The sequence below is a fragment of the Schistocerca serialis genome, chromosome 2 (assembly GCF_023864345.2).
Source record: "Schistocerca serialis cubense isolate TAMUIC-IGC-003099 chromosome 2, iqSchSeri2.2, whole genome shotgun sequence".
Classification (NCBI taxonomy): Eukaryota; Metazoa; Arthropoda; class Insecta; order Orthoptera; family Acrididae; genus Schistocerca; species Schistocerca serialis.
The window spans coordinates 433,788,151-433,814,702 of NC_064639.1; the positions used below are offsets into that span (position 1 = coordinate 433,788,151).

General features: G+C 42.8%; 1 long non-coding RNA gene across 1 annotated transcript in view; it reads left to right on the forward strand.

Annotated features, from left to right (window-relative positions):
* Positions 1-1,808: 1,808 nt before the first annotated feature.
* Positions 1,809-26,552, forward strand: part of LOC126457293 (uncharacterized) — a 29,007-nt gene continuing 4,263 nt past the window's right edge. The window contains exons 1-2 of the long non-coding RNA XR_007585453.1: positions 1,809-2,376; positions 2,451-2,558. This is a non-coding gene — a long non-coding RNA (uncharacterized LOC126457293). The remainder of the gene's footprint in view (positions 2,377-2,450; positions 2,559-26,552) is intronic.

Below are 26,552 nucleotides of genomic sequence, written 5' to 3' on the forward strand. Positions count from 1 at the left end.
TGGCGCCGAATGTAATAAGACCTGCGATATGGCGGCCGGACCTGCCCCGCGAGGGGCCTCCCGGCCAATGACGCCAAACGCTCATTTCCATTTCCATTTCCATCTAAATCTATACTCTAAAACGCAAATAATCTTGAGTTCTCTGTATAGCTTGCTGTGACGTCATTCATCGCAGTACTGTTATCCTGCAACTTTAAAAATCACTGACAGGCGTCAGCTACGAAAAGAATATTTTGTACGGTTAAACAACACATATTTATTATTTGTTTCAGTCTTTCGTGCTTGTATCAGTGTATATAAGATATCTCCCAAATTACATCTGACGTCGTGACTCAGAATTTTTGTGACTCTCATCAAATTGAGAGATCGTTCACCATCACAGGCGCACATTAAACATATCTATATAAATGAGACAAATATCAGTTTCTAAGGTTAACTGTTTCACTCTGCGGTTCTGACATGGTATGTTCTTGGAACGAGTTTCAGACAATTTGTACACTTTTAATTCGTATTACTCATGGTACCTTAGAACGAAAAACACCCTCTCCCTTACAAGAGAATACAGCTTTAGTCAAGAAGATAGTGCACCAAACGCCGCAACCATAACCTTAGAGCAAGGAAGCTTTAAAATATATGCGACACTTGTAAATAACGACATTAACGTTAACTGAATTCTACATCAGTGCCTCGGATATCACGATAGTTATTACAAAAGAAAGAGAATCGTTTGTTTTTTGTAAAGTGGCTTGTGGCTCCTCAGATCATAGTTACGCGAAAACTGGCTGCCCTATAGTTGCTGTGTTTCCAACAATGAGAATGTACACTACAAACATATGCAGTGTACAACTTATTTTAATATCCGTTTTAGTATTTATCGGTATAATGTTTCAATAGGTACAATATATCAAACGATTAAATGATCAGCCTTCTGTGTTCTCACATGAAGTGCGGCTTGTTCGTAACTGATTTTTTATTACATAGAACGTCACAATGGATGTTTCATTTACGGTTGAGACAGTCAATTGTAGGGTCAGGATGGCCCAATAAGTCGAAAGATGTTTCTCTCTTAGTTAAAAGTTGTTACGAAGATCAAGAAACTATCATGATACTGTCACTTACAGTCAAAAAGGAAGATAATAAGTAAGATTGCAGTCTAATGTCCCGTCGACAACGAGGTCTTCAGGGACCAAACATGAACTCGAAATGAGGTAAGATGCGGAATAAAATCAATCATGTCCTTTCAAAGGGACCATAGCAGTATTAGGCTTAAGCTACGCAGCGAAATCATTGAAAATCTAAGCCTGGATGACCAGATGGGTGGCGTTTGCACTGCTGAGCCGTAATCCCTCCCCACCCCCCGCCCCTTCAACGCGGTGAATATGGATCCTCAGCCCCATCATTACGTCACTCAGTTGCTGCCTAGGATGCAACGAGGCTCGGCAACAGCGACGAAACATAGAAAAACAAATGAATGGCGGAAACCTGCACCCAAAACGCCCGCCGAGTCTCTTTCACGTACAAACAGTTGAGTTAATGTTTATTCTGCGCCTCTCGCAAGTTCTCTCGAGACCTAGCATTAGACTGTAGAAATGTTAATTTGAAGCGTTACATCGACAAGCACTAAAGTATGTTTTAAAACGAGCGGTACACTAGGGATGTGTATACCTTACAAGAGCGCAAGCGCACAGCGGCGAGGCGCTGCAAGCTTAGCGGTACCTTTATCTTATCTCTTTGCTGATAAAGCGCCGCGTCACGGCGCTGCGGAGCTGTACTGCTCTGCCAGCGAGTCTCAGACATTTCCGAAGCAGCCTCGGTGAAGCACGGAACGGTTTCTAACAATCAACCGCTTCGTGTAAATTAATTAGCGAGCCGATCCATCATTACAACCGCCTTGTTTTCCTTATTGAATAATGTCACATGCTTCCAGTCTTAACATCAATTACTTTCCGTAGAAGGAATCCGAAATGGCTGTCGCCGTTGTAAGGGGTTTATCCGAAAAGTGAAGTACATCAGAAATGAAAAAAGGAAAGAAACAGTTAATTTTTCACAGGTGGCGACACTGCCACTTCATTCCTCTGAGTGCGAACTTGAGGTTCACAGTCAAACTTTACATAAAATTAGTAGAGTCATTCAAAACTTCATGACGTGATAGGAAATTTGTTTATTTAACGGTAACTCATATCTAGGCAGTGCGTGTAGCACACAAGAACCCTTACAGTCCTCCGGGGTTTAATTACGCTTCAGTCACTCCATCTTTTCAAGTTCTAAGGCATACGCAGGTGAGAAGGCGAATCAGGGAGCTGACGAAACACTTCTACAGAAATTGAAAGTAAACAAATTCGCGAAACGTGTGGATGGAAGAGAGCAATAGCTAAGGTAGGTTTCATCGGTAAGTTTAATGCTCGAGTGTTGTGCCTCATCAATATTTAATGTGATTTGTATCTTTACAGGTGAGTTTCGTAGCTGATGCCGATAGCTGTGTGAGCTGTGCGTTCCTGTCCCTTCTGATGTGATAGCCGCGCAGGGGTACGAGGAGACGCTTCAGTCCGCGCTGAATGGTGAGCTCTGGTTCTTCAGTAGACGTTGAACGAAATGGGTTTGTCACATGAGGCTCATCTGGTACCTTAGCACTCTTAAGTCAGTTACTTTGCCAATTTTTATTGTCGTTTCATAGTTCCTACCGATTACAGAAAAAGCAAAATGTTTCAGCTTGCGTTCTAGTAACGAATGCAGTGTCTCTCATTGCGAGTGTTACCGTCAAGACAACTTGCTTCTCTATCTCTCTTCATATAACTGTAATTTACTTCGCACACAAAATTGCCTCATATCAGTCATTTCATTTCTGCACCTCCATTTTAATGGTATAGAGCAAAATGTGTGCCTGATATCGAGCACAAAGATGTGTATTGAGAAATGTAGGTATTTGAGAACATCGGCCAACTGAAAAAGAGCACTAACAGCTGGAGAATCTTTAAGTGGTCGATATTATGTTTCTCTTCATACAATGAACAAAAAAAATATTATGAGTTTCTGGGGGGTAACTCTGTCATCAAAGACGCAATTTATTGAAGAATAGGTCATAGTGAATCAACAAATCACTTACTTTTTGGATAGTAATAGTAAGTGAGCGAATACAGCGCTTACTGTCATTACCTCTTTAAGGACAGTTAGTCTCGGAACTATCACAGTAGTTTTTATCTGGTAACGAATGCATGTAGGCTACATTCTTAACTGGATTTCTTGTCTAGTGAATGATCTTCCGTTTACCTCCACCAGGAAGAGTTATAACCTATAGCAGGCCACGTAAGCATTTCAGTTAATCCTGATCGAGAGACATTAATGGAGGCAAATGTCAACTACATTTTCTCAAAGAACTGTGAAAGATTCCCTCAAAATTCATTCTGCATCATTTTCTTTCTGTACTGTACATCAAACGGAATAACATCAGCCGGCTACGGTGGCCGAGCGGTTCTAGGCGCTGCAGTCCGGAACCGCGCGACTGCTATGGTGGCAGGTTCGAATCCTGCCTCAGGCATGGATGTGTGTGATGTCCTTAGGTTAGTTAGGTTTAAGTAGTTCTAAGTTCTAGGGGACTGATGACCTCAAATGTTAAGTCCCATAGTGCTCAGAGCCATTTGAACCATTTTTTTTAATAACATCAAAGATAAACACTGCGCATTAACAGGCGTCAGAAAAAAGAGTTGAATGTTGTAAAGTTTTGAAGAAATATAACTATGAGAATTTTATTGGTAAGAAACACCTTAGTCGCTCTTTGCATCACTGCTAATATTTTAATCAAACAGATTAATATATTAACATATTTGGTGTATTTCCGTTAACTAGTGCTTCATGACATAACATTGTGTTGTAGTTCAAAACTCAGAAAGAGGGAGAATAATGCCTAGTGGTTATCCATAGCCAGTTTCTAAATGACAGTCCAGTAGTCTGGCGATCACCTCCAAAATAAATATATTCGTTAATTGGATTCATCATAAAAAATCTACCAAATTTTGAAAACAATATCAGTGTCCACAAGCAGTGAAATGGAACTTCATTCCTTATCACTAAATCTCTCGGTATCACAGAAATGTGTGCAACAAGTTATAAATAAAACATTTTATCTGAACTTATTTCTTTTGATCTGAGAGATTTTTGATGTTCTGTGAAGCAATTTTTAAGTTTAGACTGGTGATTTATAAAGTATAACAAACAAATATGTTTACTTTCATTGTTATATTCATGTATTTTTCACAAGTAGCAAGAATAACTTAAAAAACTGACAAATCTATTTTCGTTCGTTAATTTAAAAAGTTTGCTTATTAAAAGACTTCGTTTTCTGCATTGGTCTACCCTCAGTATATATGACAGTGGCTATATAAGACTGTGTATATAAATTGAAAGAAAAGCCTTATGTTTTAATTATAGCATGAGTAGCGTCGGACGTAAATGTGTTTATGTTCGTTTTGTTAGTTTGAACCATTGTGGTGTTTAGTAACCTGCAAGCTGTCACTCGGAAGTATCACATATACGTTGCCTGTGAAATGACTTGTTCGACGGTATACGATAGGAGTGCCGCCAGTGATCAATGACACATGGATTTATCTAAGTATTGTCTGCGAACTAACGTCATCGTTTGAGCTTATAATGTAGAAAGCGTTCCACCACCAACTGAGAAACCTTCTGTGTTGACGAGCTCTCTTCACCGGTTGCAGAATAGGAACCAACTGTGGTTCGTCTCTGGTTCTGAAGCGTGTTCTCGATTGTAAAGTACCTTGGACCCAACTACTCGCCCGTCACAACGTCAAGGGTCAGCCAGTCAGTTCCAGGCACACCCTTCAGTGATACTGTATGAAACGATTGTGAAAAAACACACCATACAGTCTTTTACTATTCATCTGTAGTGATACCATAACACAGTGAAAACGGAAGTTATAAGTGAGATATTTTCGTTTGCTTTCTAAATAATATTCTTATATTATAGTTTGGAGTTGATCGAAATAATTATAACGAACGTCGGACGAAATGAAAGGCAGACAACTGTGCGCGTTAATCGTGATGGTTGTTTTTTTTTATACCGTACCGGACAACTCCAGGTCTCGTACTCTCTGGCGATAGTTCGCAGACAAGATATATTCCGTTCATTCGAGTCAATTTACCTGTGCCAGCAGGTGTCATCTTCTGTTACTCAGTCAATTTGGGTTGCACGAAGAAGGAAGATATCAGTTCATGGATAGTTACTGATTCAGTGACAGTCTATACCACACTTATTCGATATTGTCTGTCATCATTCCAGCCGGTGGTGGTCACGAATGTACGCAACAATAACAACTTCCTTTCCATCTCGGAAGTGTTGTAATCAGTCCAAAGTACACTTCATGGTCACGGATGTTGTTCCGTCACTTGCGCCAGCATCATCTGCGTGACTGTGGTCATTTCTCGCAGTATGTAGCAAAACTTGACGTATAAGCGCTGCTACTTTGCACCACGCCTTTTTTCAGCACTCATCATCCTAGTCGGGACCGCAAACAAATTTGGTTCAAAAAGGTTCAAATGGCTCTGAGCACTATGGGTTCAAATGGTTCAAATGGCTCTGAGCACTATGGGACTCAACGTCTGAGGTCATTAGTCCCCTAGTACTTAGAACTAGTTAAACCTAACTAACCTAAGGACATCACACACATCCATGCCCAAGGCAGGATTCGAACCTGCGACCGTAGCGGTCTTGCGGTTCCAGACTGCAGCGCCTAGAACCGCACGGCCACTTCGGTCGGCAAACAAATTTGCTCCTGCGTAGTGTTCGGTTCTGCGCGGTGCCTTTCCATGTCTCCCTTCACGCGCTTGTATGTGTAAGCAGTTTAAATGTGAGATATCATTTAGAAACCGCTCCGTGCTTCTAATTCGTTCACACGATTAGCAGTGAGCTCATGCGGGCGAATATTGGTAACATGTCGGACATACCATTCCTGTATGATATCCAATGTATCTCACATTTCTGTTGCAGTGCCCCTTCTAAAACAGTGTAGCAACAAGCAACTTGAATCACTCCGTTCCTTCACGTATTAAGCATGGTTTACGATTTAGCACTTGCACAGTCATCTTCATCCGAAATTTTCTTGTTAGTTCTGTCACATTTCCTGCTAACTGATGCGAAAGTAACCATTACTTGTATCGTGTAAAGTTCTCTCTGATTATTACCTGGTTTCTGACAAATATTCAGTCTGTGATAATTTCTCTCTCAGGTTGTTGAAGGGTTAAACAGCAAAGCACCGCTAAACAGTTGGCTGCTCACTCATAGCAGCAAGCTGCAAACGAGTGCAAGATAAAAATCCCGCAATAAGGGAAATCCCTTCCAGAAACTCCGTGGACGGGATTTGGGTTGTATGCGGGTACAAAGCGTCAGAAGAGGCAGTTGTTAATTTATACTCGCGTAGGTTTCCTTCCACGTATTGACAGCTGTTCGTATTATTCGTTAATGATAATGCGGTAATAACAATAAATTAGGCGTTATTAATTACTGGTGGCATGCAGTTTTCAGTAATACATAATGAACGTCACATTATGTGTGGAAAAATGAAACCTCCAAGTAGAAAAGAGGAATTCTTTCAAAAAGATGTGTCGATTTACAGGTGCTCACTGCTTTATAGTTCTCCCAGTTTTGTAGCTCTCTCACCTTATCGCACAGCAGTCCTCACCGCCATTGTAACCTTGATTCATTTGTATCGAAGCAACAGCTTGTCGTTTCATGAGATTCTAAAATTTTGCCCCATTAACCAGCTTTGAAACTTCTTTTGGTTTCCCGTCACATTTTTTAATTTTTTTACATAAACTTTAATTCCTAGAACACACGTATCTAGCGAATGTGATTGTGATGCTGGAAAAAATAGTTAAATGTGGGTCAAGTTAACGGAAACTATACAAAGAAATACTAAAAAATGGTTTTTTTATGATCACTTATGTGTCAAACGATCCAGAAACTTGTGAGAATTGAATACATGCTAAATGTTCAGCTCTGTTTGTGATTAGCAGAGACTTTATCTTAATTAAGTTGTTGTCACCAACACATAAGCCCAACGAATAACTGCTCGTGGTCTATAAAATAAAGCTCCTGTGATTGTCCACCATCTGTAAACAGGCACAGAACTTCACTGACGTCACCAGAGCGTGGGTTCTCTGTAGGGCACGAGCAAGAGGATGATGGGGTGTGTCCACGGATGGCTCCTGATGGCAGAACAATAACATTTATTGATTAACTGCAATACACTGCTTGTTGGTCCTCTGCGTGAGGTTTGTTTTACGCTTGTAATATTCTGGGCGGCGACGAAGGTGGCCTGGCGGACGCTCACATTTGCGCCCCCTGCTGCGACTGTGACACTCCACACAGTCTTTTATGATTCATCTATACGTACCGTAGCAGATCAGTTGTAGAGGTACCAATAGTCAACTGAAAAATGTAGCAATTATACAAGGCGCGTTTAAAAAGTTCGATAAGGGCTACCACAACACAGCACAACGAAAAGGGGAGATACGAGCAAGGTACTTGCATTTGATTTGTAAATAATCTCCAAAGGCTATATTAAGCTTTTCGCGACGTCTGCAAGCCTGTCTGTTACTGTCGGCAATGATTTCTTTTGGAACTAACAGAAATATTTATGCCGAAACTCGGTAACAGTCAAGGACAAGGCTGCTGTGCTCATCACTCGTAATGGTTGTTTGTGCGTTACCGGACCTAAATAACAATATCAGGTGTCATACACTTGACGACAGTTTGCAGAAAAGGGAGATTTCGTTCACGCGTGTCAATTCACGTTTGCTACCTTCAATTCCTCAGTCAACTGAAGCAACACGAAGAAAGAAGACATCAACTCATAGGTAGTTACTGATTCCGTCTATACCACACTTATTTGATGCTCTCTCTCATCATTCGTGCTGGTGGCGGACCGAATGTACGTATCAATAATAGCTTCCTTTCCGTCTTGGAAATGTTGTTATCAGTTGAAAAACATTTCACACTCCGTGATGTTGTTCCGTACACTTGCGCCAAAACGTCTGCTTTGCTGTTGTCATTTCTCGCAGTTCGTAGCAAAACTTGTAATTTAAGTCTTGCTCCTTTGAACCACGTCTTGTTTCAGCAGTCATCACTTTAGACTGGCCAGCAAACAAACCTGCCTCAGTGTACAGTCTTTGGCTTTACGTAGCTCCTCTCGGTATTTCTCTACATGTGCTCGTAACTGTAAGCAGTTTAGATGTGGGACTCCATTTAGATACGGATTCATTCATCAAATTCTTTCATATCGCTAGTAGTGTGACCATGAAGGCGAACACTGACACCACGTGGAAAATATCATTCCTGCATCATGTACACTGCGCGTTACAATTCTGTTGCAGTTTCCCTCTCTAAACCACTGTAGAAAACAAGCAGCTTGAATAACTGTTCCTTCACATAGTTAACACGGTGTACCACTTCTAATTTGCCATTGTCAGAAGCAGTTGACACAAATTCAATCAGTGATCATTTGATTCTCAAGTTATTAAAGAATTAAGCAACAAAGCACAACAAAACAGTTTGCTGCTCACCCATAGCACCAAGCTGCAAAGGAGTGCAAGATAAAAATCCCGCAGTAAGGGAAATCTCTTCCAGAAACTCCGTGGATGGGATTTGGGTTGTATGCGGGTACAAAGCGCCAGAACAGGTAAATTTTAATTTATAATATCATTCACGTAGATTAACTTCTTCGTATGGACAACTTTTCGCAGTGATATTTAACGAGAGTGTAGTAACAACAATAAGTTACGTAGATTAAATACTGGTAGCATGCAGTTTTCAGTAATACATAATAAATGTAGTAGACTGTGTGGAGAAATGAACGCTCCAATCCCCAAGTAGAAAAGATGTGTTCTTTCAGAAAGGTATGTCGAGTCACAGGTTCTCTCCGCTTTTTAGTTCTCTCAGTTTCGTAGTTCTCACACTTTATCGCATAGTAGCCCTCATAATTCTCCTTTCTTTTCTTTTTTGAAGGAACTTTAATTTGCAAAACGCACATTGTGTGAAGCCCACCGAAAATATACACAGAGAAATACCTGAAACCATTATTATTTTGATCACTTGTATGCCAAATGATCCAAAAACTTGTGAGAATAGCGGTGAGTCAGAACTGATTTTATATTAGCGTGAAGATACAGCCCTTAGACGCGCGCGGCTTTAAGAATACACGCTAAACATTTGACTCTGTTTATAATTCGTATAGATTTTATCTTAATTCTGTTGTTTTCGCCAGCACAATAAACCCAACCACACGTGGTCCACAAAATTAAATCCCTGTGATTGCCCAACATCTGATGATGAGCCTACAGTGAGTCGAAACGTGCCTAATGACACAACGCAGTGTTTCGGCTCAAATCTGACACCACATGCCGTGTGGTCATTGTCCAGAACACATCAGATAAATTTAAGCGATTTTACAGTTTACCCACAGATATGCGCCTACCTTCCGTAGCAAAACTGACGCGCATACTTTCCTCCGCAAACCTTACACTGTTTCTACTTGGGTCTACTACCACACAGCATAATTCCATACGTTTGTCGATATATTCGCAACCAAACCTCAAAATAGATTGATTCGCGCGGATCAGATTTCTCACCTGGATTTTCTGCTCGTGATATAATATTCATGATTTGTTCGTTGCAATGCCCAAAGAATAATCCACAGCTGGGAACGTCTAGAGGTATTAAGCACATGAGTATGTCTGAGCTCACAGCTGACGCCTATGATATTTCCTGGCGGACAACGCCTGCATGTAATTATCTATGTGACCGTTCCAATTTAAGCTCCTCGTAATTGTAATTCCGAGATATTTAGTCGAATTGACACCTTTAAATATGTGAGACTTTTCTTGCAACCGAAATTAAAGGGATTTCGTTCCGTACTCGTGTGGATCCCCTCACGTTTTTCCTTAAGTGGAGACAATTATCATCTTTTTCACCATACATGCATCTTACACGAAATTTATTCACAGTTTCAAATATGAACGATCTTCAGCTGTATGAGGAAACGACGACGGTGAAAATTTGTGGCAGACCACGTCTCGAACCTGGACTTCTCGCGTTATGCCGGCTGTAGCCTCAACCACTTTCGTTGTCCGTGTGCGACTCACAGCCAGATCAAAGCCTCCGTGTGTCGTCGTTCCTGCGTCAAAATCTGTGCCTGCACAAGCATTATGTAATTTTCGTACAGTAGAGGACTTTTTAACTGCCTGGTATCGACCGATAAATACGATACTGCAGAGCCTGTGCATGCATGCATGCCAGAAAAACATTGCATCGTTCTTCTTAACAAGACGGGGACTGGAGTTTCGTATGCAGATGTCTTGTCTGAATAATTTTTGCAATTGGTTTTAATCTTCTGATGAATTTACTAGGCATTAAATGAAAGCAGCATCTGCAAACAATCTAAGAGGGCTGCTCAGATTGTCACCTAAATCGTTTATTTAGATTAGGAAATGCAAAAGGGCCTACAACACTTCATTAGGGAACGCCGGATATCATTTCTGTTTTATTGGATGATTTTCCGTCGATTAGTATGTACTTTGATCTTTCCGACAGGAAATCACGAATCCATTTGCGCAACTCGAGCGATAGTCCTTAGGCTCTCAATTTGATTAGAAGTCTCTTGTGAGAAATGGTGTCAAAAGCCTTCTGGAAATCTAGAAATATGGAATCAAAGCTGTACTGCTTTAAAAAGCAGTTTTGTGTGTGTAACTTAATCTGGGTTATAAAGGTAGTATTGGAATTAGACTCAGTAGATACTTAAGGATGTACATGTGTGTGTGTGTGTGTGTGTGTATATATATGTGTGTGTGTGTGTATGTGTGTGTGTGTGTGTGAGTGTGTGTGTGAGGGCGAGTATGTACATGTGTGTGTGTGTGTGTGTGTGTGTGTGTGTATGTGTGTGTGTGTGTATGTGTGTGTGTGTGTATGTGTGTGTGTGTGTGTGTGAGTGTGTGTGTGAGGGCGAGAGAGAGAGAGAGAGAGAGAGAGTACAAGGGTGCACAATCTAATGAAGTAATTTTTGTTTTCATTATTGCAGCGATGCTCCTGGATGGACAGCGGCCTCTGCCACTACCAACTGCCTGCCACTACTGTCTTAAACGATGATGCTTACAGCCCTAGCTGAGATCTCCAAATGGGCTGAGCTCTTGAATGCTCAACTTTATGTTGACCTCAGTGTGTGGGCGCTGCTACGTTGAGCGGGAGGGCGTGTCTTCTGGAGTGTCTCCCATCGGATGTTGCGGATTACAGAGAGCCCTCCCTATTTTTGGTATCGATTCACCTTCCCAACTTTGGTGTGGCTCCGCGATCTCTGAACGATATTGTCGTGTCTTGAGAGGGTGAGAGAAGGAAAGCTAAATGAATGACAGAAGACCTTACTTAGAAATATGAAATTCGATAACATTAACTGATGGTGGGACACCTGATGATTCCCCGACTTCAGCTGAAAAGCAAGGTTTGAGTGGTGCAGAGTCCGTAACTCGGTAGGGCTACTCAGGAAACAGGGTAAAAGTGTTTCACTACCGGTGTGAATTCATTGCTTGGAACTACAGTCCTAGTTACAGGCTGCCGTCAATGTAGAACGAACTAGGCGTTCTCTTAGTCCGACATGCGACCTGCTTTGGCCGAGGCTAGGGAAATAAACTAAGTACAGCTCAGACTGACGAGCGTCATGGAGATGGCGACACCTGCTCATTGCTCTCCCTTCAGTAATGCTGACTGCTCTTATTTGTACGACTCCCTTTGCACACTGCCCTGCTAGAAGATTCAGTGAAGCTGCCCTTGGTGTGGTTGTTCACGGCCTTTGTGCCATATTCGGCCATTCTGGAATTTTCCTCCCTTGCAACATCTGTAAGCTGCAGCACGAGGGACTATCCACGTAAGCTGCTGTTGCCCGTCACATCAGCTCAATCGATATCAAATATTGATTCGCCGCTTCCGCTGTTGAAACAGCCTCTCGGCTGCCTCTTGACCAAGAACTTCTTACAAAATTGAAGTAATGAGCTGGTCGGAATATTTTTTACATTTGCACCACATCCCTCGCCCAGGAAAGCTTGAGTCTCCGAGGTTATAAAATTTTCGTTGCCTAGCCGTGAGTGCAAGTGGGCTGTTTCATAGATTTATTCTCATATAACATAATTACGTACGAAAAAGTGCGTTAGAACAGGTCCATCAAGGAAAATAGTCATCATACAATAAATTTCTTCGCCCTGCTCCATTCACACGAGCCGTATAAAATCACAGTTTTCAGTAGTACATATTTTCGCACAATACATTCTCGCATAGCAACAGAGTTACAATTTTTCATGAGTATGTGCCATATAACACCTCACTACACTTCGTTCTTGGCTATAGGTTACAGTTTCACATAATATAAAATTCTTATTACTGGAATCATTGGTACCACAATATAGACACACTTTTTATAATTACATGACGTATAATACACCAGTACACATTATTTTTGGGATGTAGGTGTCATATACATATCCATATCCAGTTTATTCGAATCAATAGAAATACACCTTTCGAAATTACATGCAGTATAACACATCATTTTATCTTTTATCAGGACACAATCTGGATTACTCTATCGTGGACGTGTCAGCTCGCCGGCCGAAGTAGCCGAGCGATTCTAGGCGCTTCAGTCTGGAACCGCGCGACCGCTACGGTCGCAGGTTCGAATCCTGCCTCGGGCATGGATGTGTGTGATGTCCTTAGGTTAGTTAGGTTTAAGTAGTTCTAAGTCCTAGAGGACTGATGACCTCAGATGTTAAGTCCCATAGTGCTCAGAGCCATTTGAACCATTTGAACATGTCAGCTCCCGTCTTTCCGGTATACTGGGGTGGTTGCCTTCATTCCTTCCACAACACTCGACCAGGGAGAATATTACGTCGAATTGCTCTAGCACCGTACTCCACTAACTCTTTCTCTTCACCGTATTGTGCAGATCGGGAAAATGTGTATGGGAGTGCTACTAATCACTACCGTAGTAGTTACACATACGTTAGTACAATACCTTTCTCCAAATTTACAAAGTTGTCAGCTACACTTCCAACAGGTCGTAATTAAGAAACAGAGTATTATCGAACCAGCCTACCCCCACATGGAGTACTCGTTTCTCGATCAACCTCTCAAGGTCGTACGTTTTTGGTACTTTATTTCACTTTGTAGGTCCTCTGTTTTATGTCCAGCGATCTTGAGCACTTGTAAATCTTTAAGATTATAGAGATCTGGAATATCTCCCGTTACTCTTCCTCCACTAGGTAACAATCTATCTCTACGTTTGTCTTAGGTACCATAAGCCATGCATCTACTTAAAAAGCTTAGCTTGCCTGTGTCTAGTACAATGAGGTCAGTAGGAGGCAGGTCATTACCCATTACAATCAAGCGTTCCTCTTTTGGGCCGACATACAACCATTCACTGTTCCGTATCTGTGTCCAGCGTTTAGTACTATGTATTTATGATCGTCATCATTAGTAATTTCTCTTACGGGCTGCAGCATGGGAGCTTCTCATTGTTCGTAATCGTATGTGGACATTAATACGAATTCTGCTTACATATCTGATGTCTCAGGGTGTTTGTTTAGCATAGAAGTTACTCATTGAACCGTTGTTCATAATGTCACTTCACTTCGTCTATGATCGGAAATTCTTTTTTGGGTGCTACATAAGTGAATAATCGCTTCGTCTCATCAAATGCAGATGGTAGGGGCCAAACCTTATATAAGGTAAATATACAATGCTATGGACTAAGGATACAACATCACATAAGTAAACGTACTACCTGATAAAAATACGTTTCCCGTGAGTCCAAAAGGAAATTTCTTATCTTTCAAATGGTACCTAACCACTTCAGGATACTTAACAACCTGTACGAGATATATCAAGTGTGGCTCCAACAGACCATTTTGCGTGCTCGCTATGGCAGAAATCTGCAAATCACATTCACGTTCCAATTCATTAAACGTAGCCGTAATTTGCGCTGGTTGCTCTATTATTGTTATGAGGATCATGGTGCGTTGTACTTTCTTAATTGTACTGTTTTCGTATTCGTCCACATGAACGCTCAGTTCTCTAATTTCTTCGGCAACAATCTGCTCATTTTTCAACCCCACGTTTGTAGTTTGATTTACCCCTTTCAGTAACGCTCTCTCTATAGTTACTTGCTCTTTAGACGGTCGCAACAGATCTCTGTGTTCTTATTCTAACACATCTATTTTCCCCCTAAAGAAGGTTGCATTGTCTTCTTCAAGTGTACCAAACAATATTGGTCCATTAAAAAACCAATTTTAAAGGTACCAGTGACACTCGCACTAGGAACCGGGGTCTTTATTCCCAAGCAGAAAGACAGACCAGGAATCCCACAGTGTCGTGTCCCACTGACGAGTCCTGAGAGGGAATGGAAGGACTGCAAGAATGCGCATCAAAGAACTTACTTGGCAGGAGGTCTCGTAGTCGTGGGCTGCCTTCTGTGCACTTACTCAACTGAAAAGAGGACTGTAGGGTGCGTTAGAATACGGAACTCGGCTGGGATCTCAGGTTACACTGGGTGCAATCATAAATCATTGCATGAGGATATGTACACTAGAAGCACCCCTGGCACATCCGTTTTATAAACAGTTCTATATACAAAGTCTACTAACTGCCTTCTTAGTAATGTAAGTCCCAATATAGGAGAGGCGGGCGCACCAGGCTAAGTGTTGTCTACATGGAAATGAGTCTAAGCCCCCTCGTCGTTATGCAGCACTGCACTACAATCTCACAGCATCATAACCCCAGCTAAACCATATCTGACCGACTGACCAGCTGCTCCATCACTGTCAATACTCCCTCAACATTATGGCGGCTAGCCTTTCTATAAACGGTAGTGCACCCTGCACCACTTGTTCTAGAAGTTTCCAGTACTCTCGAGCAGTGAGTGTGTGTCACGCGGCAGCACGTGATGCCTACGTGACAAACAGGCCGTACTCCGCTATGTTCATTGTGTCCACCGAGCGAGGTGGCGCAGTGGTAAGACACTGGACTCGCATTCGGGAGGACGACGGTTCAATCCCGCGTCCGGCCATCCTGATTTAGGTTTTCCGTGATTTCCCTAAATCACTCCAGGCAAATGCCGGGATGGTTCCTTTGAAAGGGCACGGCCGACTTCCTTCCCCATCCTTCCCTAATCCGATGAGACCGATGACCACGCTGTCTGGTCTCCTTCCCCAAAACCAACCAACCAACCATTGTGTCCAAGCGTTGCGGCTTGTAACAGCTCTCGAGCCTCGTGATGCGGCATAGTCCGCTCTTGTTAGCAGAGTAAACATTACACATAAGCTACGTCCGGTCACGTCCGCCTCACTGGCAGCAAGGATTTCCAAGTCAACATCTTACTTGATTTTTAACACTGTTTTCTATCATTCGCGACACCCCCCTACCGCAGGGGAAAATGTTGTAAGCTCGGACTCTCGAAGTTACAAAATTTTCGATCTCTACGTGTGGTGCCAGCGAAACTTGCCCGACTTTATTTTAAAACAAGGTTTCACATCATAAACTCTAATACAAGTAAATTGTCGTAAAAATAGAAAGCACAATGTAAGTATAACTGACATTTGGTTGTTTGTTGTCCTCGCACACTTGTCGTGGTAACTTCCACATTACACTTCTATATCACTCTTTTCATCGTTCGTAGTTCACACAACAATACAAAGTTTTGGATTGCACAATTCAAAGTCCAGAGCTTTACCTAATATTACCAAGGTTTCACATAACATTACACATAGTACAGACCTCTTTTTTTATGATCACTTTAAAATTTCGTACATATAGTTTGCAACACAACACAAAAGAAAAGGAAAAAGGTTATATAAAATATTATACAACATAATTTATCATTCAACTTCAAATTATACTTGTACATAATTTTTAAGTTGTATTTTCATCTCCTATCTGTTTTTGGTACCAATGACTCCACTGTAGTTGCGCGTGGTTCGATTTGTTTAGTGAGTCGTGGCGTTTGACTTTGGTCTCTCCACTGCACTCGACCGGGAAGAGGAGTACGTCGTGTATACTTTATTCATACTCTCCACCATATTCCTCCTCTCCACGCGTACAGAATGGAGGCAAGGAGCGTATCGGACACTTCTTTCAAGGCTGCTATCTGTTTCCACCGTATTTGTCATACCCACTTTAGCGCAACAATTTCCTCCTACTTCACACAATATTCTGCCACACCCTCGACAACACTTACAATAGATATATGAGTAACGTATTATAATAATTACAACTATGGTTACTGAACCTGTGTATCCCCACACGGAATACATACTTTGTGACCATCCTCGGAAGGTCGTTCGCTGCTGGTATTCTATTTCGCTTTGTAGTTCATCTACTTTGTGACTTGCTATCTTTAGGTCATCTAAGTGTCTTACACTATGTTCTAAGGGTAACGATACAGGTATTTTTGTGACATCCTGCTTCTCCTCATTTACCATACAACAGTCTATATCTAAACTTAACATAGGTACTATGTCATTCTTGCTTGCATTAGTACTAATTACTGGTCAGCTTGTAGCATGACTTGCGCACCATATCCTTTGCACTGGCTTGTAAATGTTTATTTACCAGTACCTCTTATGATAAGATCATTAGGGGGTAATTCACTGCACGATATCGTTAAACTCTCGTCCTTGGGTGCGACATACAGCCATTCATTCTCTTGTATCTCCGTCCAGATACTTTAATTCAATATGACATACTTTTGATTGCAATCTTTTGGAACTTCTATTATAGGCTGCAGCATACGAGCTTCACATCGCTCGTGGTCATAGGTGGACATTAAAACAAACCTCTGTTGCAAATCTGACTTCTCAGCGTGATCTTTTTACAATGTAATTGGATACGGGACAGTAGCGCGTACTGTCGTTTCGCATCATCAATGAGCAATTAGTTTTTTGCAGGCTCTATATAAGCGAACAATTTCTTTGCCTGATCATACTCCACTGGTAATCGCCATATTCTATATAACGTATATACGTTACTGTCCACTAAAGGAACATTTAACACATGACTTAACGTAGTGCCGGCAAGAACTACATCTATATCTATTATACGAAGTAACAGATACTCTTGGTCCTTCGTGAGTTCAACGGGGAACTTTTTGTCTCTTAAATCTTCTTTTATCAGCTCTAAATACTTGACCACTTGTACGGAGTTAATCAAGTGTGGTTCTAATAGACCTTTCTGCGCGTTCACTGTTGTAGAGACTAATAAGTCGTATTCCCTCTCGAGTTCATTGAACATACCAGTAATCTGCATTATTTGCTATGTAATAGTTAAGAGAACCAAGGCATGTTGTACCTTCCTGTTAGTGCTATTCTCATAATACTCTACATGCATACTTAGTTTTCTTATTCCTTCTGCAATTATCTGAGTATTCATAGTTTCCGCGTTAAGTGTTTGATTCACCCCTGTCAGTGACGCTCTCACAATGATCACTTGTTCTTTGGGCAATCGTAACAGCTCTCTCTGCTGTTCCTCGAGTACGTCTACTTTGGCTTTGAAGAATGTCGTATCATCTTCATCTAATGTGCCAAACAGTACCTTACCTGAAACTTCCTGGCAGATTAAAACTGTGTGCCGGACCGAGACTCGAACTCGGGACCTTTGCCTTTCGCGGGCAAGTGCTCTACCAACTGAGCTACCCAAGCACGACTCACGCCCCGTCCTCACAGCTTTACTTCTGCCAGTATCTCGTCTCCTACCTTCCAAACTTTACAGAAGCTCTCCGGCGAACCTTGCAGAACTAGCACTCCTGAAAGAAAGGATATTGCGGAGACATGGCTTAGCCACAGCCTGGGGGATGTTTCCAGAATGAGATTTTCACTCTGCAGCAGAGTGTGCGCTGATATGAAACTTCCTGGCAGATTAAAACTGTGTGCCGGTCCGAGACTCGAACTCGAACTCCCGAGTTCGAGTCTCGGTCCGGCACACAGTTTTAATCTGCCAGGAAGTTTCATATCAGCGCACACTCCGCTGCAGAGTGAAAATCTCTTCCTGGAATACCTTACGTGCCTCCCCTATAAAATTTAATATTCCTCTTTTGACCCTCGGTCGTCCATGCCTAGTCAACTGATAAATCAACTCTTTCGATCTAAAAATTTTACTCACATTCCATTTCACAGTTTGCTGTACATTCTCGCACTCTCCGGTGCTTCATTTTGCCTGATTCATCTTACCCACGCAATGTGTTACCGCTCTATTGACAACCACTTGCGTGTCCTCAAATTTTTCATGCAGTTCCTTGAGGTTAAAATAGCTCACCACTCTCCATGTTGTGCTGTACAAAGTCACGCTGCCCTGGTTGTCGTAGTAAATCCCCGGCGCTGACTGGAATTTTTGCACTTGTACATCTTGCGGTGGCGCTTCTCGTCCCGCGAGGCTGATCTGCAAGATACTCCCGGCTACTGCTGTCACCCACAGTGCCTTCATCCTTGGAATCTGTACTTGTCACTCTTCTGCCCCTTTGTCGCCTGCGGTCCTTCTTCCTTTTACATCATGACTTCTAACAGAACGTTCATATTTTCGTTCAGTAAAATTCCTTCATCCTATTAGCATGCACTTTTATAGATTTCTTCCCTTTTAGCCTGATTACTACGTTAGGTTACTGCACATCAACCACAGTAAATGGCCCTCGCCATTGGCTAATTTCTTCGATCATCCCCGAAGCACGCTCTTGTCATACAGCAATACGCGATCATTCCTTCTAAATTCCCTCAGGTTTTGTGTTTTGTTGTAGTAATTCTTGTTCCTTTCTCTGCTCACTTGTGTTGCCTCACGGACATCTTGGTGTAACATTTGTAGTCGCTGTCGAATCTCCGTCACGTAATCGTCATAATTGTGGATTAGGTTTGCTGGTTTCTTTTTTAGCCATCCCGGAAAATTGCACTTCCTGCCGAAGAACAATTAGAATGGTGTATCCCGTGGTACTATGAGGAGTAGTATTGTACACAAAACATGCGAATGCAACCCATCATTCCCAATCTGTCTGGACCCGGTTCGCATAGCGTCGCAGCATCTCCGTCAGGGTACGGTGTGTTCGTTCTAGCGCTCCACTGGACTGCGGGTGGAACGCTGTCGTTAGTATTTTCTCTATTCTCAGTAATTTGCAGACTCGTTTCATGGTATCGCCTATGAAATTGCTTCCCATGTCGCTCAACAGAGCCGTCGGGATCCCAAATTTTAAAATAATGCTTTCCACCAAATTTCGTGCAACTGTATCAGCATCTTGTCGAGCTATTGGTACGCCTATTACAAACTTCGTGAGAGAGTTTTGAAAAGTCAAAATATATTTGTGACCATACTGGGTAATGGGTAATGGACCTATTGTATCAATATCACAGCGCTCAAATATAAATTCTGGGGTCGGAGTTAGCTCTAGTGGTTGCTTAGTCTTAGCTTGTGTGATCTTGTTCTTTTGTCAACTTCCGCATGTCCTTGTGAACTTCTCTATGTCAGCTTTCACGCCCGGCCATGTGTAGTACTGTTTTATTCGTTCATATGTCCTTCCCATTCCTTGATGGCCTCCTATGAGAGATATGTGCATCTGCTTTAGAATTGCAAATTTATCCTCTGCTCTCAGAATATCATCTTTGTTTATCTGGGATGTGTTACTGCCTCCGCTTATCCCAGTCGCGTCAGCTGTCTCTTCGGGGTCTGCTATCTCAGCCGTCGCCTCTGTCTCCGTTATCTCGTTGCTATTCGAGTCCTTGATTGCGGTCTTAGTTGTGGCGTCCCCTCGCTTATCTTCGTGCCTATCAGTCTCGTTTGTGCCCCTCTTTGTAACCTGCTTTGTTTGTTTGTCACCGTCTTGTACACTCCGAATGCGTGATAGCGCGTCGGCCATGCGATTTTGCTTTCCTTCCTTATATATGATTTGGTAATCGTATTTTTACAACTTTAACCGAGGCTTCGTTAATGTTGACGATGGATCCGTAATGCTACCAAACCACTACAGTGGTTTATGGTCCGTGAGTATCTTGAACTTCCTTCCAAAGAGATACGGTCGGAAGTACTTATCTGCCCATACTATGGCAAGCAACGCTCGCTCTATTGTACTGTAATTCAACTCTGCCTTGTTGAGAGTACGTGATATGTATGCAATTGGTAAATCCTTTCGCATTGGACCTTGGCTCAAATATGCCCCTAACGCGTACTTACTGGCGTCAGTCGTTAGTAACAACTGTTTAGTGATGTCTGGATACTGCAGTATCGGTGGCTTGGTTAACTTCTCTTTCAATGTTTGAAACGCCTCTTCCTGCGCTTCCGCCCAAAGATACGAAACTCCTTTCTTTACTAGCTCGTGTAGGGGTTTTGCAATTTTGCTAAAGTTACTCAAAAATCTTCGGTAGTATCCGATCATGCCCAGATAACTTTTTAAGTCAGCAGTAGTCCTTGGTTGCGGATACTTTTCTGTTGCTGCTACTTTAGTGGGATCGGGTTTCAGATCTTCCGCTGTCAAAACGTGACCCAAAAACGAAACTTCCGTCCTTAGACATTCACATTTGTCGACTTCCAATTTTAGGTGATGCGGCATAGTCCGCTCTTGTTAGCAGAGTACATTACACATAAGCTACGTCCGATCACGCCAGGCTCGCTGGTAGCAAGAATTTCCCAGCCTATATCTTACTTGATTTTTAACCCTGTTTTCTATCATTTGCGACAACAGGTGCAACAAGAAGCGGCAGAAACTGAGACAGAGGGATGTTGCCCGATGGCATAAGTTCACCAAGCACCAGCCAGATCATGGAATTTTCTCTCCTTATGATCTCAAAGAAATTAGATGCCAGTGGTTGGGGAAGGCGAAGTAAAGGGTACTTCAGGCACTGATTGATGAGGGGGATCGCGAAAAGACGGCTTTTAGCTTACCAACAGGCCACTATGAATACAATAAAATGCCAATGGGCCTGTAAACTGCTTCATTCACTTTTTAGCGTTTAATGAATACCGTGTTAACCGGCATATAGGGGAACAAAGTCTTCATATATCTGACGATAATGATGTAATGACCGCCTCGTTAGATGAGCACAACGTGAGCCTAGACGAAGTATTCAGTCGGTTGCGATGACGGAACCTGAAGTAGATAATTGCGAGTTTTGACGAAAGGAAGTTACGTTCCTGAGACATGTACTAAATGCTTCAGGATTAAAACCCGACCCTGCTAGCTGGAGGTAATAGAGAAATACCCAGATCCAAGGGTTACAGCACAATTAAAGTGTTTATGGGCCTAATTGGATACTATCGGCATTCCTGAGTAATTTCAGTAAAACTGCGAAGCCACTACATGACTTACTGAAAAAGAGGGTAGCATATGAGTGGGGCAGATCACACAAGGATAGTTTCTTCGTCTCGAACGGCCACTATTGCATCCTGTTCATACACTCGTAGTCTAACTTCCTACTTGGGAATAAAAACTTCAGTCCCTAGTCTGCGTGTCACTGGTACCTTTAAAATTTCTTTTCCCATGGGCCGATCACTACTTCTGCACGTGAATCGCTAATGGGTGTTCTCGTTGAAGGCGACTCCGGCCCTCTGGTTTTTTGGCTCCATTCGGTCGTTTTGCGCTCTTTCAGTTATCTGTTGGGGTCTGGCAACTGTAGCCTGCAATGGCGCTTGCGGCGTCCGGCCGGTCATCTGTGCAGAGAGCTTATCCTCACGTAAGTCCCGGAGCTAGCCGTCAGTGTCGAGCCCCTAGACCGCTATCGCATCTGAGCCTGTTTGCCTTTCGAGTGTCGCAACGCTAGGACTTACAGCTACTGTACTTCGAATACTGTCATATTTCGTCACGAAAGCATTACTAGGTCGTTCGGCCTCCTGTTTGCTATTATTTTTGACTGCACGTTGGGCTAAGTAAGCATCTTCTCGCACTTCCTGCAATTTAACCCGCTCACCTCTTATCCGCAACTCTCCGCGTGCTTAATTCAGAACAACCTTATTATCCTCAAGGAATTGTCTGCCCAACAATCCATCAAACGGCTAACGAATGCGAGCACCCATGGATTGGAATTTAGTAATCCATTCAAGTACCTGATCCCGTTTCCAGCCTTACTAGCATCTGCCTTTCTGATAGGATCTCTTAACTAGCTATACTTTTGATCGTCACTGTCTTCCTGGAATCCTATTTCACCTGATCATCTTCATTAAACTGACATGAGCTCCGCTATCAGTTAATAACTTTCTCAACCCTTTCATATCTCTACTCCGTAGTTCTGGTACTGTCCGCGGTCTTTATGATACCTGGTGCGGCATAACGGGACTGCATCATTACGACTGTAGATCGCTGCCCGGTGCGTTTTTCTTGCATATGTTGGCCCACCTTCTTTCTTGACGATCTTAGGCGTAGCGACGAAGCCAGTGACACGTGAAGCAAGTTACGGGTTTTGCTTTGGTGCATGGACGAATGTTCCAGGTGACACTGCATTGCGTCCATCTTATGGGAGGAGTACAATGATACTTGAACCGTTTCCCCTAAATTCGTGAACATTCACTTTCTTGATAGGTAATCGCTTATATGCTCGGGCTTAGGTGGAATTTCCTTAACAGTCTCTACCATGTGGACGGTATACTTCCGTCCACATTCTCACGCTAGATGGCCTCCTCTACCACAATTAAAACATTTTGAGTCGGTCTTTCGTCCTTGCCAGTGCTCAGTCTCCACCTGGTATTTCTCTTTGTCTGACATAATTGCACATTCTTCATTTGTGGCTAAATCACTTGTTTCTAAAAGTGTTAATTTCTCACACTGAGCTTTGTCGCGTCCTGGCACAGCCTCACTATACCAGTATGAAGTAAGTGCAAACTGCGTAGCGCAATCGGGACGTTAACGACAATGGGTTGGTTATAAATTGCTGTCAACTTTTATATCGGAGATAAGAGGGAGAGAATCTCCTTGGTTTGAAGCAAATAAGTTTTCTGAAAATAGGTTACAGAATTGCAATAGGCAGAAAAGATTGGTTAGTTTCTATCAAGTTTATTCTTACATATACTTATGTAAGTTGTCGGACCATAAACCCCTTAGTAAGATTCAGTCTATTTATTCGGACTTGCTACTTCAAAGCTAATTGCTGGTACATATAAGAAACAAGTACAAAGCAATCACTTGTTCTTGGTTAGCACTGAAATCTCTCTAAGTAATTGAGACAAAGACTGACAGCCTCTGTTCAACCCTATTCCAATGAAATTCTAAAAATTCTACTTGGCCTGCATTTCCTGAGTGTCCACCAGAGTCTATCACCGTCTTCTCGTAGTTGAAGTCTTTATCAGCTGTATCGGCTGCTATGGGCCTACTCAGCCCCACTGGCGTCTCGCTGCAGAATCTCCAAATTGGCGGCACTGGCTCTGAATCTGCATCTGAATCTCCGCTTCTAGCTATTTCGCTAGCTGTCCTTTTATTTCGTTTCTCATGTACTTGGGTGCACACGAGTTAATTTGTTTCACGCGACCCTTTCATTTCTAAGTGATCAGATTGCACAAGAATGCCTATGGTTCCATACGACACTCTCGTTTCTAATTGGTCGGCTTGCGCAAGAATGCCTTCGGTTCCACACGACACTTTCGTTTCTAGGTGCACGCAACTTAATTTGGTTCCACACGAGTCTTTTCCGCACGTGACTGACACTCTCTCTTGCTGTATTATCGCCCTGGTGTTTGCGTCTTCCATTGCGCAAGTTTGATTCATGCTGCTTCCTCTGGCAGGAAGTCAAACACTAAGTTATTTGATCAACAAGCCATACTTTGCAGCCTCCGCCGCTTATCTTGTCCCTACGTCCTGGTGGACTATTTCTTAATGTCGGCTGGCTGTTTGCCTATAGAGCCTGGACTCTTATTATGGTCACAAATTTTCTACGGTCACAACAGCTTATAGCACTGTCTTGATTCGTTCATTGTATAAAATTTGGATAAACATAGCCCTTCCTAACTTTCCAGTTAATGCGTTGCTGCTGGACATTTCTTCTTCCTCCGTGATTTTCCTCATGGTCCCCCTAATGTGACACTGATTAATGTCCTCCAAAGGTTCCTACTGAATGCACTTCCTTCCTTTCCCAGCTGACTACTGAACATAGTACACGTGTAGTAATCAAGATTTCGCTTCTTCTCGTTATTCTGTAACAGTATTGCTTTCACAGCCGACCAGCTTTCAGTATGATGTCTAACTAACTTACACGGTTAGAGCTCGTTATTTGACTAATGATATATTTTAGAAACACTTTTTTAGCTTTAGATTCCACTAAGCTATAAGTGCTCTCACAGTTGTCCAAAAACTCTGAAAGCTGTTCCCTGTCTTCATCGAATTTAGCCTAGTTTAGTAGGCTCACTATAGTTAACGTACTGCCTATCTCCATTGGAAGCTGACGTACTGTGGAAATCGGCGTCGTGAACACTTGGCGAGCTGTTAAATGTGCGGCTGAAGTGAGCTATGCGCCCACAGTGCTGGTGCAGTGCGCTGTCCTCACATATGCTGAGCCTCACGTTCATTGTGGCAGCAGTGTGGTGCGACGCCCTCTGGTATGGTGAACCTCGTACTCGTGATGGTGGTGCGGTGAGACATCCTCAGGTAATATGAGCCTCATTCTCATGCTGGCGGCGTGGTATGGCACCCTCTGGTATGGTGAGCCTCATGCTCACAGTGGTGGCATGGTGCGACACCCTCTGGTATGGTGAGCCTTGTTCTCATGGCAGGGGCGTGGTGCGACGCCCTCTGGTTCTGTGAGCATTGTTCTCATGGCAGTAGCGTGGTGAAATGCGCTCTGGTATGCTGAGCCTCGTGCTGATGGCGGTGGTAAGGCGCGACGCCCTCTATTTCCTTCTCAAAACTGTCAAGGCATGCATCTAGACTTGGATCAGGACTGAATTCTGCTGAAACCTCTTGTTCTCCCTATACCTATTCCTGTACTCCGAATCTTCTATCTAAACACTCAATAAAGTACATACCCCACATTTGACAACACTTTTACATGCCCTCTGTTGTGTCCTGAGAGGGAGTGAGAAAAACAGCTCGATGAGTGACAGAAATGCTTACCTCAGAAAATAATATTCGATGAGTTTACTGGTGGTGTGCTATCTGTTGTTCTCCAGTAGGGCGGAACTCAGTAGGGCTACTCAGGAAACAGGATAGGCGTATTTAATTGCCGATGTGAGTTTATTGCTTGGAAGTACCACAGGAACATTGTCCTAGTTACAAGTGCTGATCTATGATGAACTAACTCGACGTTCTCTAAGTCAAATATGCGTCCTACTTTAGTTGAGGCTGATGAAATGAACTAAGTCCAGCTCAGACTGATGAGCGTCATGGAGACGGCATCATACGCTCGTTGCTCGTACCACTCTCCCTGCAATAGCGCAGTCATGTCCTACTTATACAGCTCCCTTTGCACACTGGCCTGCTAGAACGTTCGATGAAGCTGTCGTGGGTGTGGCTGGTCACGCAGTTAGTGCATGATGCCATCCATATTTTGCTATTCTGGAATTTTCCTTCCCTATGACCCCTGTAAGCTACAGCATGAGAGGCTATTCATGTATTCTACTGCTGTATCACATGAGCGCTATCGATATCAAATATTGGTTCGCTGCTTCCGTTTTTAGAACATGTGCTTTACTGTCTCTTGACCAAGAAGAATCTCTTAATGAAAGAATCGAAATATTTCTCTCATTCGCCAGAATACCACAAACATATGGTCTATACAGTGCATTAGCAATTGCTAGAGATAGATCGTGTAGTTGGCACCCAGTAAGAGAGGCATACTATGACTGACTTTGCTGATTATTTGCACAACGGCAGTCTAAATGTAAAGCAAGTAGAGCACTGCATCGATGTCTGTACCAAAGTGTGTAAGTGTTGAATCTATAACTATAAAATAAGTGGAGGCTCAATTTATAGATAGTATTCCAATGCATGTGTTTGCACCTATCGGATTCGATGCAATACAGGCTGAATAGAAGGCCTGTAAAAGACAAATGTTTTCGAAATACTTTAAAGCAACACAGCGACTGTGAATAAACAATTGGCGTTATTTCCTCCCACTCAGCTTTACTGCTTACCAACAAATCCATGTATCAGCAGTTAGCATGCATACTTATATACTTCCTAGTTATTAGCAGTAAATACACACACACACACACACACACACACACACACACACACACACACACACACACATAAGCATGCGAACAGTCTAGCCTCAGTGGTAATGCAGGTTCCCATCAGATCACCAAAGTTACGCACTGTGGGGCTGGGCTATCACTTGGATGGGTGACCATCCAGTCTGCTGAAAACTGTTGGCAAGTGGGGAGCACTCAGCCCTTGTGAGGCAAACTGAGGAGCTATTTGATTGAGAATTAGTGGCTCCAGTCTCATAAACTGGCATATGGCCAGGAGAGCAGTGTGCTGACCACATGCCCCTCCATATCCACATATGATGATACCTATGGTCTGAGGATGACACGGTGGCTGGTCGGTATTGTTGGG